This window comes from Triticum dicoccoides, chromosome 7B, assembly GCF_002162155.2.
Source record: "Triticum dicoccoides isolate Atlit2015 ecotype Zavitan chromosome 7B, WEW_v2.0, whole genome shotgun sequence".
In the NCBI taxonomy this organism is placed as follows: Eukaryota; Viridiplantae; Streptophyta; class Magnoliopsida; order Poales; family Poaceae; genus Triticum; species Triticum dicoccoides.
In genome coordinates this window covers 275,626,581-275,641,604 of record NC_041393.1, presented here as the reverse complement: position 1 = coordinate 275,641,604, position 15,024 = coordinate 275,626,581, and positions in this window count along the sequence as shown.

Genomic DNA, 15,024 nt, shown 5'->3' with positions numbered 1-15,024 from the left:
ATCTAAACCATACTATACATCGAACAATCTCACATTTTATTTGAATTTGTGATAATGTGTGGCGTTTGCAGCTTACAACTAAATATCGAACAATCTAAACAATACTATATATCGAAAAATCTCACATTTTATTTGAATTTGTGGTAATGTGTGGTGTTTGCAACTCACATCTAAATACTTGTAGGCGTAGGGGGCGGGGCACCATACATTATGTGATAAACACATTATACATATGGGACATGGTTTAGATTATGAGGATCTAGCTAGAGCTTGAAATGTATTGTGATTTGAAATCAACATAAAGTGGATTCAAAAAATCGAGTTCGAGTTCATATAGTACACATAGTTCATATGTAACTCAAGAGTAATCATGTGGTGTGCTATGAAGATAATACACAAACGATGGTTTAACTTGACAATAATGATGATTGTAGATCTTATTAAAATAGAGAAATGAATTCAAATGGTTTGACTTCACAACAATCATTATTGCAGATATTATTCAAATAGAGAAACGAATTCAAATTTAGTTCATATTGAAGCGGTAGTATATACGTTTGGAATGCACTAAAACGCTCATTTGAGTAGTAGGTTGCATGCATTATACACGTAGCGAAATATTTTAATTGAACATAACATGAATTCAAAGTTTTGAATGACATTTGTAGTGTGAATTGATTTGGTACAGTACACGGGACTAGACTCTCTTGTGTGCTTCGAATTGATTTTTTTTGTTTTTTTGTCGATGGAAGTGCGAATTGATTTGGTACAGTACACGTTAGACTTGTTTGGAAATTTCAACCCGCGCCTTGTTAGCCCAAAATATTTAAGATATATCTTTGTCTCGCTGTGCTCCGACAACTCCCTCCATCTCAACCCGCGCCTTGCTATTCCAAAATTACAACACGCGCAAAAACTCCCACCTCATGTGAAATCCTTACACGCGAAATGCCCGTGATAACCCTGAACCGAAAGAACCGCCTCAAAACGGTGGGGGTACTTTCATAACTTACCCCACATTTCGGACAAGCGTGTCCCTAAGCCATGGTTCCCCACTCCCATCCCATCTGCCCACCCATTCGTACACCGAGGCCGCGAAAACCCGCGAAGCCCCACACCCTCCTCCGTCCGCCACCCAGCCGGAGCCTCTTCCCCGACGACGTCGTCCACAACAACACCTCGATGTCCCTCATCCACCATCGTCGACCTCGCTGTCCCGCCGGTTCAGCAACCCCGTCCACCACCTCCAAGGAGCTGCCCCGACGTTCCCCTCGTCTTTCATGCCACATCCATTCCCACACCGCCATCTTCACCTGCACCACCGGAAGAGCAGCATCATCACCGTTTCCTCGGATGAAGCTGCGGCCTAATCGGTGCCACCAAAGAGGTTGTACACTAATCACCGCATTTTCTTCTTGATCCGATCTCACAGTGCTGCCGGCGCTCGGTCCCGAGCCGACACGGCGCGTCTCCATCCATGGCGGCGTCCCGGCCACTTCCTCCACATCGTCGCTCCCTCGATGGCAACGTCCACATCAGTAGCAGATGCTGCTGCTTTAGCTCTTGCTTGTGCTGCTACTCTGCTCTTGCTCTCGGTCCCCTGCCTGGTCTACTCTTGTTATTGCTCTTTCTCTTACCCTTGCTCGCGCTGCTACTCTCGCTCTTGCACTTGGTTGTGACGCTGCTCCGATTTAGCTACACTTAAGTCGACTGAATCGACTTTTGGGTCAGTCAATTTTCAGGGGGTGGGGGGCTCACCGGAGTTAAGGAAGAACTAGCCACAGCGGTTCAGGGTGGGGGCGGTGATCGCTGGCGTTGGTGGGGTGGTGGCGTGGGGATCGCTGAAGAAAAAGCTCGGCACGTGGAGGGGGCCTAGAGGATGGCCGGGGCGGCGGCCGACCGGCTGTGGGGAGTGTTTTTGGAGCAAGCGGGGCGGTGCACCGCTGGCCACGGGCGGTAGGGGGCGGCTGTTTGGCCAGTGGTGGCTGGCGGCTCAGGGGGGTGGAGGTTGAAGATGATCTGCAGGCCCTTGATTTCGTATCCAACGGCTAGAAAATCGACTGACCAGAGATGAAAAAGTCAGTCGACTGATGTGTAGCCTCACCTCTTGTCCGTTCAGTTTCGATAGTAAAATTCAATTTCGACAGCAGAATTCAATTTCGACAGTTAAGTTCAGTTTCGACAGTTAAATTCAGTTTCGACAGTTAAGTTCAGAGATGAGCGGCTGATGTATTTTACATCTAGCACTTTGTGGTTATGTATTTTACGTCATCTATTGAAGATGCTATTAGAATTCCACAGGTTAATGTTGTCTCTCCTATCTTGCTTCAGCCTCGGTGTCGTACAACTCACCGGAGCTGCTCCAACGACGAAAGCCTCCATCACAGCGGAGCAGTACCCCGGGCTCGATCTCAAGATGCCTAAGATATTCTTCCCCACCTCTAATAGCCAAGTCAGCCGGATCATCCTCACCGAGCAACCCAATCACGTTGAGATCGACATGGCTTCGCCAAAGAGGTTGTACACTTGTTGCATCTCTTTTTTACTCTACATGTTATATATATTGTCCACTGAGCACACACAGTAACGTGAAATACAATTAGTTTCTCCTACTATATGATAAGCAGTGAGGTACCAGGCAACTTAGCTATCTGTGATGGACTCTCTTGAACGCCATCATTATTTATCTCTGCGCGTTTGAGCTGTGCATTTGTCGATGGGCCTAGGAGTTGAGCTAGTAGGGCAGTGGCCTGGGTCCAAAGTAGTATAAGTAGCACAAAAACATTTTCTGACTATAGGCTTTTCCTTGCAAAAGCCTGCCTACTAGAATCGCCAGTTCTTGAAAGGAAAAGTGAAGGAAAAACATAGGAATTGGAAAGTTTCCTATGGTACTACTATTCATGCATTTGGTTCAAAGGAATAGAGCAGAGGAAAACTGTAGGATTTGTTCCTTTAGTGTCTCCTTGATAGAAAAACCGTAGGAATTTTAATATCCACTTGTCCTCCTTTTCAAATTCCAATTCAAGAAGCACAAGACTAAGTGATAGTAGCATAATAGCATTATAACCGTACATTTTCTTGTGGTTTGACTTAATCTCACCATGCTTCTTTGCATCCTTTGATCTTCCAATTCTTGTGAACCAAACACCCAGATTGGTAGAAATCCTATATTTTTAAATTCTCTATTTTGCACGTGCATTCCTATCCTATTACTGTGTATTTCCTATCACTACATTGTTACAATCCTCCAATTCAAATGAGCCCTTAGAAAATTACTTATATTACAGATAGTTGTCAAAGAAAACCTTGCATGGTTTGTCCCGCTCCTGCTGCGCCGTCGTCCACCCCAGCTCAGCTGCTCCAACGACAGAAGGGTCCAGCACAGCAGGGATCCGGCCTCCAGACTATCTTTCCCCGCTTCAGATCTTCTTCCCCGTTGCCGGCAGCCATGAAAACTGCATTACCATCATCAACCGAGCAGATGACCTCGAGGACTACACGGGTCTGCAAGAGAGGTCACACTCTTTCATGTCTTCTTACGTTATGCATTGCTTAATATTACATGCTATTTTATCGTCCGGTTCACGGATTAGACTCTGAGTCAGCTCCAAACTAATGGTCAAACTTGAGTTTTTAAATGGTTGTGGGGTACATATCGGGGCCGCAATCAATAGTACCTATCTACTATCTGGTTAATCTATAGTGTCTACTATGAGTTTCATGTCGGGTGGGAAACAAACAGTAAAGAAGCCATTATTTGTATTTTTAAACTAAAGCCATTATCTGCCTCCTATCATTGGTTTTGGGTCTATCCACAGGTTGCTACCATCACTCTAGATTTCTGTATGCACTCCTTATATAAGCTCACTATGTTTTATTCCTACGCATGTCAGTTATTGTAAACAATGGAACTGGACATGTATAGCAAAAGAGACGAGCCTTGCGTGGCAACAAAATTTCATGCAGACGTCGCTCCATGGTAGGCGCAAACGCATCCCCCCTCCACCCATTTCGGATTGTAATCGAGAGGAAGATATCTATTTTGAGGGGGATTCAGAAGGACAAGACCACTCCTATTTACCCCCTGAGGTCTTCGCTCTAACTTTGCATGCTGATGTTGGTCATATCATGCATATGGTGCTTTGCATTGCTTACTTTATACATCAAATATGTCATCTGCTTAGTTTAGACATCCTTTGTGTGAATGCCATCTATTTAGTTTATTCATCATTTATGTGAATTATGCAACGTCATCTTTTTTAGCCAGGCATCATATATGTGAATTTTGCAATGCCATCCTGCTTAGACAGTCATCTTATATGTGAATTATATCAGGCCATCCTTTTTTTGTTACATGTTACACTTGTCAACAATGTTAGTTTATTCAACTACTCTTTGTGTGCATCAGCCATTTGACACGGTGATGGAAAATTCTGGAGTGAAAACAAGGTCTTCAGAGCAGACTATGCTATCTGACGAAGCGCATATCTCGCTGGTTACGGATAGCTCCTCAGAGGAGGATTCAGAGACAGATAACCAGTCCTCTTCCCCCCCCCCCCCCGAGGTGTATGGTTTAACTTGGCAGGGTTATGTGATGTCTACTACACAATCTTCTTCTTGTAGACGTTGTTGGGCCTGCAAGTGCACAGGTTTGTAGGACAGTAGCAAATTTCCCTCAAGTGGATGGCCTAAGGTTTATCAATCCGTGGGAGGCGTAGGATGAAGATGGTCTCTCTCAAACAACCCTGCAACCAAATAACAAAGAGTCTCTTGTGTCCCCAACACACCCAATACAATTGTAAATTGTATAGGTGCACTAGTTCGGCGAAGAGATGGAGATACAAGTGCAATATGGATAGTAGATATAGGTATTTGTAATCTGAAATAATAAAAACAACAAGGTAACTAAAGATAAAAGTGAGCGTACACGGTATTGCAATAATAGGAAACAAGGCATAGGGTTCATACTTTCACTAGTGCAAGTTCTCTCAACAATAATAACATAGATAGATCATATAACAATCCCTCAACATGCAACAAAGAGTCACTCCAAAGCCACTAATAGCGGAGAACAAACGAAGAGATTATGGTAGGGTACGAAACCACCTTAGAGTTATTCTTTTGGATCAATCTATTCAAGAGTTTGTACTAGAATAACACCTTAAGACACAAATCAACCAAGACCCTAATGTCACCTAGATACTCCATTGTCACCTCAAGTATCCGTGGGCATGATTATACGATAAGCATCACACAATCTCAGATTCATCCTACCAACACAAAGTACTTCAAAGAGTGCCCCAAAGTTTCTACCAGAGAGTCAAGAAAACGTGTGCCAAACCCTATGCATAGGTTCATGGGCGGAACCCGCAAGTTGGTCAACCAAACATACATCAAGTGGCACGTGATATCCCATTGTCACCACAGATAAACACGGCAAGACATACATCAAGTGTTCTCAAAGTAAAGACTCAATCCGATAAGATAACTTCAAAAGGGAAACTCAATTCATCACAAGAGAGTAGAGGGGGGAGAAACATCATAAGATCCAACTATAATAGCAAAGCGCGCGATACATCAAGATTGTGACATAGAGAGAACACGAGAGAGAGAGAGAGATCAAACACATAGCTACTGGTACATACCCTCAGCCTCGAGGGTGAACTACTCCCTCCTCGTCATGGATAGCACTGGGATGATGAAGATGGCCACCGGTGAGGGATCCCCCTCTGGCAGGGTGCCGGAACGGGCTCCCGAGAGGTTTTTGGTGGCTACAGAGGCTTGCTGCGGCGGAACTCCCGATCTATCTTCTCCATGGATGTTTTTAGGGTACGTGGGACTATATAGGCGAAAGAAGTCGGTCGGAGGGTGCTCGAGGGGCCCACAAGACAGGGGGGCGCACCCAGTAGGGGGGCCCTATCTCCTGGCCTCCTCGAGGATCTTCTGACGTGAACTCCAAGTCTCCAGGATCATATTCTTCCAAAAAATCACGATGCCGAAGGTTTCATTCCGTTTGGACTCCGTTTGATATTCCTTTTCCTCGAAATACTGAAACAGGCAATAAAACATCAATATGGGCTGGGCCTCTGGTTAATAGGTTAGTCCCAAAAGTAATATAAAAGTGTATAATAAAGCCCATAATCATTCAAAACAGATAATAAAATAGCATGAATGCTTCATAAATTATAGATACGTTGGAGACGTATCAGCATGCCCAAACTTAATTCCTACACGTCCTCGAGTAGGTAAATGATAAAGAAAGAATTTATGAAGTGTGAATGCTAGAAGGTGCACAAGTTTGACCAATGATAATTTCAATCACCTTTCCTAGCATGATTATATGTCATAACAGTAGTTCATCTCATAAAATTTCTCACAATAAAGTAACAAGCAATTCACATGTCAAAGCATAGACCATAAACTTTCTTCAAAACTAGCAAACTTCATTCTCAGTCATTAAACAATTGCAATTCATCTTATTTTCAGGAATAGCAAACTCCACATACTCAACTATCATATAGTCTTCTACAATTGCTAACACTCACGCAATACTAATGGTTATGGAGTTTAAATTGGACACTGAGAAAGATAGGGGCCTATAGTGTTGCCTCCCAACATATTCACCTTTGGGTGATGTCAACAATAATAGTTCATGCTAACTTACATCCAATTGGATATATATATCAGGATCTTCCCAACACGAGGTGCTTGCCAAAGGATAAAATGAAAAAGGGAAAGGTGAAGATCACATTAACTCTTGCATAAAATAAAAGATAGGCCCTTCGCAGAGGGAAGCAGAGGTTGTCATGCGCTTTTAGGGTTGGATGCACAAAATCTTAATGTGAATGAACGTCACTTTATATTGCCACTTGTATATGGACCTTTATTATGCAGTCTATCGCTTTTATTGCTTCCATAACAAGATCGTATAAAGCTATTTTCTTCACACCAAAAGATCGTATAAAACTTACTTGAAGGATCTTACTCAATCCATAGGTAGGTATGGTGGACTCTCATGGCAAAACTATGTTTAAGAATATTTGGAAGCACAAGTAGTATCTTTACTTGGTGCAAGGAATTTTTGCTAGCGTGAGGGGTAAAGGCAAGCTCAACATGTTTGAATGATCCATGACAATATACTTTAACTGAGATGTCGGAAAACATAAACCATTACGTTGTCTTCCTTGTCCAACATCAACTTTTTAGCATGTCATACTTAATGAGTGCTCCCAACTATAAAAGATGTCTAGGATAGTATATTTATATGTGGAATCTCTCTTCCTTCAATATTCTTTCATGAATTGTTCAAATGACCAATACAATGCTTGCTAACCTCTAATAAATTTACATCCTCTACTTCTTAGACGTGAAGTCATTACTCCCCATGGGATAACAAAATGAGACATATATAATTTCATATTTATGACATTCAACTCATTCAACCATTTACTCAAAGGATATAAGTGAAGCACACGAGTAAACGACAAACTACTCCAACAAGATATAAGTGAAGATCAATGAGTAGCTAAACAATTATGTAACTATGCGAAGACTGTCTCTCATTTAAGAATTTCAGATCTTGGTATTGTATTCAAACAGCAAGAAAAACAAAATAAAATGACATTGCAAGGATAGCACAACTCATGTGAAGAAGAAAAAACTTAGGCTCAACCGAACCGATAGTGGTTGAAGAAGAAAGGTGGGATGCCTAACGGGGCATCCCCAAGCTTAGATGCTTGAGACTTCTTGAAATATTATATTGGAGTGCCTTGGGCATTCCCAAGCTTGAACTTTTGTGTCTCCTTAATTCCTCTCATATCATGATTTTTCTTTTTATCAAAAGCTTCATCCACACCAAACTCAACAAGAACTCGTGAGATAGGTTAGTATAAACCAATGCAAAAACCTTATCATTTTCTACTGTAACAAATCACTTAAATTATTATTCAATATTGCATACTAAATGTCTCTCATATTTAATACTACTATCATCAAATAGAATCATTAAATAAGCAAACATATGCAAACAATGCAACCATAACAGCAATCTGCCAAAACAGTATAGTATGTAAAGAATGCAAGATTCATCATACTTCCCTAACTCGAAAAATTATGAAATAAAATTCCCACTGTAGTAAATTTATCAGAGCTTAATATGCAAAAGGTTTCAACATTATATCATGCTCTGACTTTTCTAGGGAATTTTTGCAACAGCGGTAAACTTTCTGTTTTCAAACAGCAACATGTATACTAGCAAAATAAGCATGGAAAAGGCTATCCTTGACATTTTTATTGAAACTAAAGATGCAAAAAAATATTCTAAATAACAGAAAGAAAATACTAACAAAATAAAATTATGCTCCAAGCAAAACACATATCATGTGGCGAAAAAATATAGCTCCGAGTAAAGTTGCCGATGAACGAAGACGAAAGAGGGGATGCCATCCGGGGCATCCCCAAGCTTAGGCTCTTGGTTGTCCTTGAATATTACCTTGGGTTGCCTTGGTAATCCCCAAGCTTAGGCTCTTGCCACTCCTTATTCAATAATCCATCGAATCTTTACCCAAAACTTGAAAACTTCACAACACAAAACTCAACAGAAAACTCGTAAGCTCCGTTAGTATAAGAAAATAAAACCACCACTTAGGTACTGTAATGAACTCATTCTAAATTCATATTGGTGTAATATCTACTGTATTCTAACTTCTCTATGGTTCATACCCTTCGATACTACTCATAGATTCATCAAAATAAGCAAACAACACATAGGAAACAGAATCTGTCCAAAACAGAACAGTCTATAGTAATCTGTATCCAACGTATACTTATAGAACTCCAAAACTCCTACCAAATAAGGAAGTCCTGAGAAATTTGTTTACCAATCCAGGGCAAAAAGAATCAGATCAGAAGCACGTTTCTGTGAATTAACAAAACTAATTTACTCTGTGTAGAAGTTTCTGATTCTCAGCAGGATCAACACAACTATTATCGTAAGCTATCCTAAAGGTCTTACTTGGCACTTTATTGTAACAAAAGCTATAAAACATGATTACTAGAGTAGCATAATCATGTGCACACACAAAAACAGTAAGGATCAATATTGGGTTGTCTCCCAACAAGAGCTTTTCTTTAATGCCTTTCTAGCTAGGCATGATGATGACAATGATGCTCACATAAAAGATAAGAACTAAAACATAACGGGATCATCATGAAGCATATGACTAGCACATTTAAGTCTAACCCAATTCCTATGCATAGGGATTTTGTGAGCAAACAACTTATGGGAACAATCATCAATTAGCATAGGAAGGTAACACAAGCATAGCTACAAGATTTTAAGCACATGCATAGAGAGGAAACTTGATATTATTACAATTCCTACAAGCATATGTTCCTCCCTCATAATAGCTTTCAGTAGCATCATGAATGAATTAAAAAATATAACCATCACCTAAATCATTATTTTCATGATCTACAAGCATAGAAAATTTACTACTCTCCACATAAGCAAAATTCTTCTCATTCGGCTAGTGGGAGTATCATAAGAGGCTTGAACACTAAAAATTGTTTCCACATTAAAAGAGGAATGTTCAGAAAAAGGGTAATCATAATCATGACAAGATTTATAAATATAATCATCACTACTTTTTATAGCATAAGTTTCATCACAATAATCATCATAAGTAGCAACTTCGTTCTCATCATAATCGATTGAAACCTCTCCCAAGACAGTGGAATCACTAAATAAAGTTGACACTCTTCCAAATCCACTTTCGTATTCGTCACAATAAAATTCAACATCCTCCAAAATAGTGGGATCACTACTTCCTAAAGTTGACACTCTACCAAACCCACTTTCATCAATATAATCATCATAGGTAAGAGGCATGCTATCATCATAACAACTTTGTATATCAAAACTTGGGATGCTAAAAATATCATCTTCATTAAACATAGCTTCCCCAAGCTTGTGGCTTTGCATATCATTAGCATCAAGGATATTCAAGGAATTCATACTAATAATATTGCAATCATGCTCATCATTCAAAGATTCAGTACCAAGCATTTTAATGCACTCTTCTTCTAGCACTTGAGCACAATTTTCCTTTCCATCAAACTCACGATAGACATTAAAAAGATGAAGCGTATGAGACAAACTTAACTCCATTTGTTTTTGTAGTTTTCTTTTATAAACTAAACTAGTGATAAAACAAGAAACAAAAAGATTCGATTGCAAGATCCAAAGATATACCTTCAAGCACTCACCTCCCCGGCAACGGCGCCAGAAAAGAGCTTGATGTCTACTACACAACCTTCTTCTTGTAGACGTTGTTGGGCCTGCAAGTGCACAGGTTTGTAGGACAGTAGCAAATTTCCCTCAAGTGGATGACCTAAGGTTTATCAATCCATGGGAGGCGTAGGATGAAGATGGTCTCTCTCAAAAAACCCTGCAACCAAATAACAAAGAGTCTCTTGTGTCCCCAACACACCCAATACAATGGTAAATTGTATAGGTGCACTAGTTCGGCGAAGAGATGGTGATACAAGTGCAATATGGATAGTAGATATAGGTATTTGTAATCTGAAATAATAAAAACAACAAGGTAACTAAAGATAAAAGTGAGCGTACACGGTATTGCAATAATAGGAAACAAGGCATAGGGTTCATACTTTCACTAGTGCAAGTTCTCTCAACAATAATAACATAGATAGATCATATAACAATCCCTCAACATGCAACAAAGAGTCACTCCAAGCCACTAATAGCGGAGAACAAACGAAGAGATTATGGTAGGGTACGAAACCACCTCAAAGCTATTCTTTTGGATCAATCTATTCAAGAGTTTGTACTAGAATAACACCTTAAGACACAAATCAACCAAAACCCTAATGTAACCTAGATACTCCATTGTCACCTCAAGTATCCATGGGCATGATTATACGATAAGCATCACACAATCTCAGATTCATCCTACCAACACAAAGTACTTCAAAGAGTGCCCCAAAGTTTCTACCGGAGAGTCAAGGAAACGTGTGCCAACCCCTATGCAAAGGTTCATGGGCGGAACCCCCAAGTTGGTCACCAAAACATACATCAAGTGGCACGTGATATCCCATTGTCACCACGGATAAACACGGCAAGACATACATCAAGTGTTCCCAAAGTAAAGACTCAATCCGATAAGATAACTTCAAGAGGGAAACTCAATTCATCACAAGAGAGTAGAGGGGCGGAGAAACATCATAAGATCCAACTATAATAGCAAAGCTCGCGATACATCAAGATCGTGTGATAGAGAGAACACGAGAGAGAGAGAGAGAGAGAGAGAGAGAGAGAGAGAGATCAAACACATAGCTACTGGTACATACCCTCAGCCCCGAGGGTGAACTACTCCCTCGTCGTCATGGATAGCGCCGAGATGATGAAGATGGCCACCGGTGAGGGATACCCTTCTGGCAGGGTGCCGGAACGGGCTCCCGAGAGGTTTTCGGTGGCTACAAAGGCTTGCGGCGGCGGAACTCCTGATCTATCTTCTCCGTGGATGTTTTTAGGGTACGTCGGACTATATAGGCGAAAGAAGTCGGTCGGGGGGTGCTCGAGGGGCCCACGAGACAGGGGGCGCACCCAGTAGGGGGGCCCGCCCCCTATCTCTTGGCCTCCTCAAGCATCTTCTGACGTGAACTCCAAGTCTCCAGGATCATATTCTTCCAAAAAATCACGCTACCAAAGGTTTCATTCCGTTTGGACTCCGTTTGATATTCCTTTTCCTCGAAATACTGAAACAGGCAATAAAACAGCAATATGGGCTGGGCCTCCGGTTAATAGGTTAGTCCCAAAAGTAATATAAAACTGTATAATAAAGCCCATAAGCATTCAAAACAGATAATAAAATAGCATGAATGCTTCATAAATTATAGATACGTTGGATACGTATCATTATGTTGCTCATATCGTGCATATGGTGTCTTGCATTGATATGTCATTTGATTAGTTTAGACATGCTTTGTGTGAATGCCACCTGTTTAGTGTCTAATTACCATGTATGTGAATTATGCATTGCCATCTTGTTGCAAGACATTATATATGTGAATTATGCAATGCTATCTTGTTGCAAAGGCATTATATATGTGAATTATGCAATGCCATGCTGTTTAGCCAATCACCTTGTATGTGAATTATATCATGCTATCATTTTTTTGTATTACGCGTTCCATTTGTCGACAACGTTTGTATATTCAACTACTCTTCCTGTGCATCAACCATTTGAATTGGTGATGGAAGTATCTGGAGTGAAAACAAGGTATTGAGAGTAGACAATGCTCCCTGCTGAAGCAGACATCTTGCTGGTTACAGAGAGCTCCTCAAAGGAGGATTCAGAGACTGATGACCAGTCCTATTTCCCCCCTGAGGTCTATGCTCAAACTTGGCAGGGTTATATTACCCTTGTCATGCATGTTGTCTTGCATTGCTTAGTTTTTACATCATATATGGATTGCCATCTGCTTACTTGCTTACTATATAAATCATATATTTGAATTATATCATGCCATCATGTTTACATACACAACATCTATCTGAATTATGGCATGGCAACCCATTTAATAAAGACATCATATAGTTATATCATCTCATCCTGTTTAGTGTTTACAATCGTCATATTTTGAATTATGTCATTCTATCTGTGAATTATATCATGCTATCATGTTTCCATAGGCGGCATGTATGTGAATTATGGCAAGCCAACCTATTTAATAAACACATTATATAGTTATATCGTGTCATCCTGTTTACATAGTCATCATATTTTGAACTATGTCTTTCCATCTTTTTTAGTTAGCCATCATAATGTGAAATTGTGTCATGCTATCCTGTTTAGTTAGCCATCATATATGTGAAATTGTGTCATGCCATCCTGTTTGGTTAGACAACATAAATGTGAATTATTTCATGCCCTCTTTTATTCCCCACTATCCATTGCACCTGTCTATCATACAACGTCTGTACTTTTAATTACTTTTCTTGTTTATCAGCCATTTGAATTGGAGAGGGTGATGCTAGTATCTAAGGGAGTAATAACACGGTCTTCAGAAAAGATAGTGCTACCAGCTGATGTAGATAGAACCACGGTTGTACTTGCCCAAGAACCAGCTCCACCACACATAACCCAGACTCTCACAGATTGTACCCCTACCCAGTTGGACAGAGAACCAGCTACACCCCTTCTAACCCCAACCCTGGTAGATAGTAACCCAGTTACAGTTGACACAACACCATCTCCACCACAGAGCACCCAAACACGAGCAGTTAGTAAGGGAACTGCAGTGCCAAAAGCACGAGGACCACCACTCCGAATCCCAACTCAACGCTTAAAGGAGAAGAAGATTTGTTCTCAGGTCAGGTTCTTTAGCTATGGTTCATACTCCTTTGCCCTTGCATCACTATATTTACTCATACCAACTATTTTCAAATTTTAAGGATGGAATTGAAACTCCAATGGCACAACAGGTATGTTTTAAACCTGTTTCTTTAACTGGTTTGCTGTTGTAACTTGCTCTATGTTGATTTCAGTTTCAATTGAAAAAACAGTTATGTTCTCATGTCATGCACATTACAAGTGTTGTTATTGCTCTATAGTTTCCCACACTTATATTCTGTCTATTCTGCTTTGTCTTGAACAAATATTATTTGAACTGTGTTTCTATCTTGATTTGGAAACATAAACTAGAATGATATAGACCATAAAGTGACCATGGTACATAAATATATGTTTGTTTCATGCTGTTATCTTATCCACTTTACTACTGAACTGATTTACCCAAATGAGTTTCATATACAACATGGTAAACCTGTGATTTGTCTGCTTGTTTCTCTTTTAGAATGCAGACAAAATATTGGAGAACAGTACACCGTTATGCAATGGTAAAGGAAGTAATGCAGATAAGGTTCAAGATAGTGAGACATCCCTGTTGGTTTCCAAGAAAGCTGATAAAAACTATCTTGATGACAGTGAGAGAACCCAAAAGTCATGTCTTGATGTTGTTCGAGTTACTGGCCACTACTGCTGGCACAAGCTCTTCGAACTCGCTGCCTGAATCAGTTCGTCTTCTTGAGTCTCAACTTCAAGTTGAAAGACATCGATCGGATGTGCTACGACAGGAAGCTGAAGGACTGAGGAAGTCCCTGTAGAATTCAGATGCATACTTTCTGGTGCAACAGCAAGCACTGGAGGATTTAAGCGCCAACCAAGAGAAAGTTAATAAGCTTTCTAAGAATCTTGCCAGCATTCACTACTAGGGAAAACATTATACACAGAACTTTAGCAGTAGTGCTTGTTAAAAAAGCTTGCTACTGCTAGATAGCAGTAGCGCGTGCCAAATAAGCGCGCTGCAGATGCATATATAGCAGTAGCGTGTCTTGCTGAAAACTCGCTACTACTAAAATTTCGACCACTAAGCCAATGGGCTACACATAGTAGTAGCGATCTTTCAGAAACCGCGGTGCCGCTAATATTCTTATAGCAGCGCGTTTACGTGTAAAGCGCTACTGCTAACAAAAAGAAAATAAGATGAAAAACAAATAGAAAAGTAAATGAAAATGAAAGAAATAGAAAAAGGAGAAAGGAAAAATATAAAATGTAAAGAAAAATAAACAAAAAAGGGAAAAAAGGATGAAGGAATAGCAGTAGCACGTTTGCGAAAACGCGCTATAGCTAACTTAGCTATAGCATGTTTTCCCTAACGCGCTACCGTTAGTTTTCACTTAACCCAAAAAACGGTTTCCCCCGGCCACCACTTCTCCCCCAAATCCCTCGCCCCACTCTTCGCCGCCGTCGCCCCCACTTCGCCACCTTCTCCTGCCTGCATCGACGCCACGCTCATCCTCACCGCCGCCGCCCAGCCTCGCCGCCGCCTCTCGGGCCGCCCTCAACCTCAGCGTCCCCGCCCTCGACCTCAGTGTCCCCGCCCTCGACCTCTCCGCCGCCGCACTCGACCTCACCGCCCCCGAGCCCGCCCAGGAGCGCC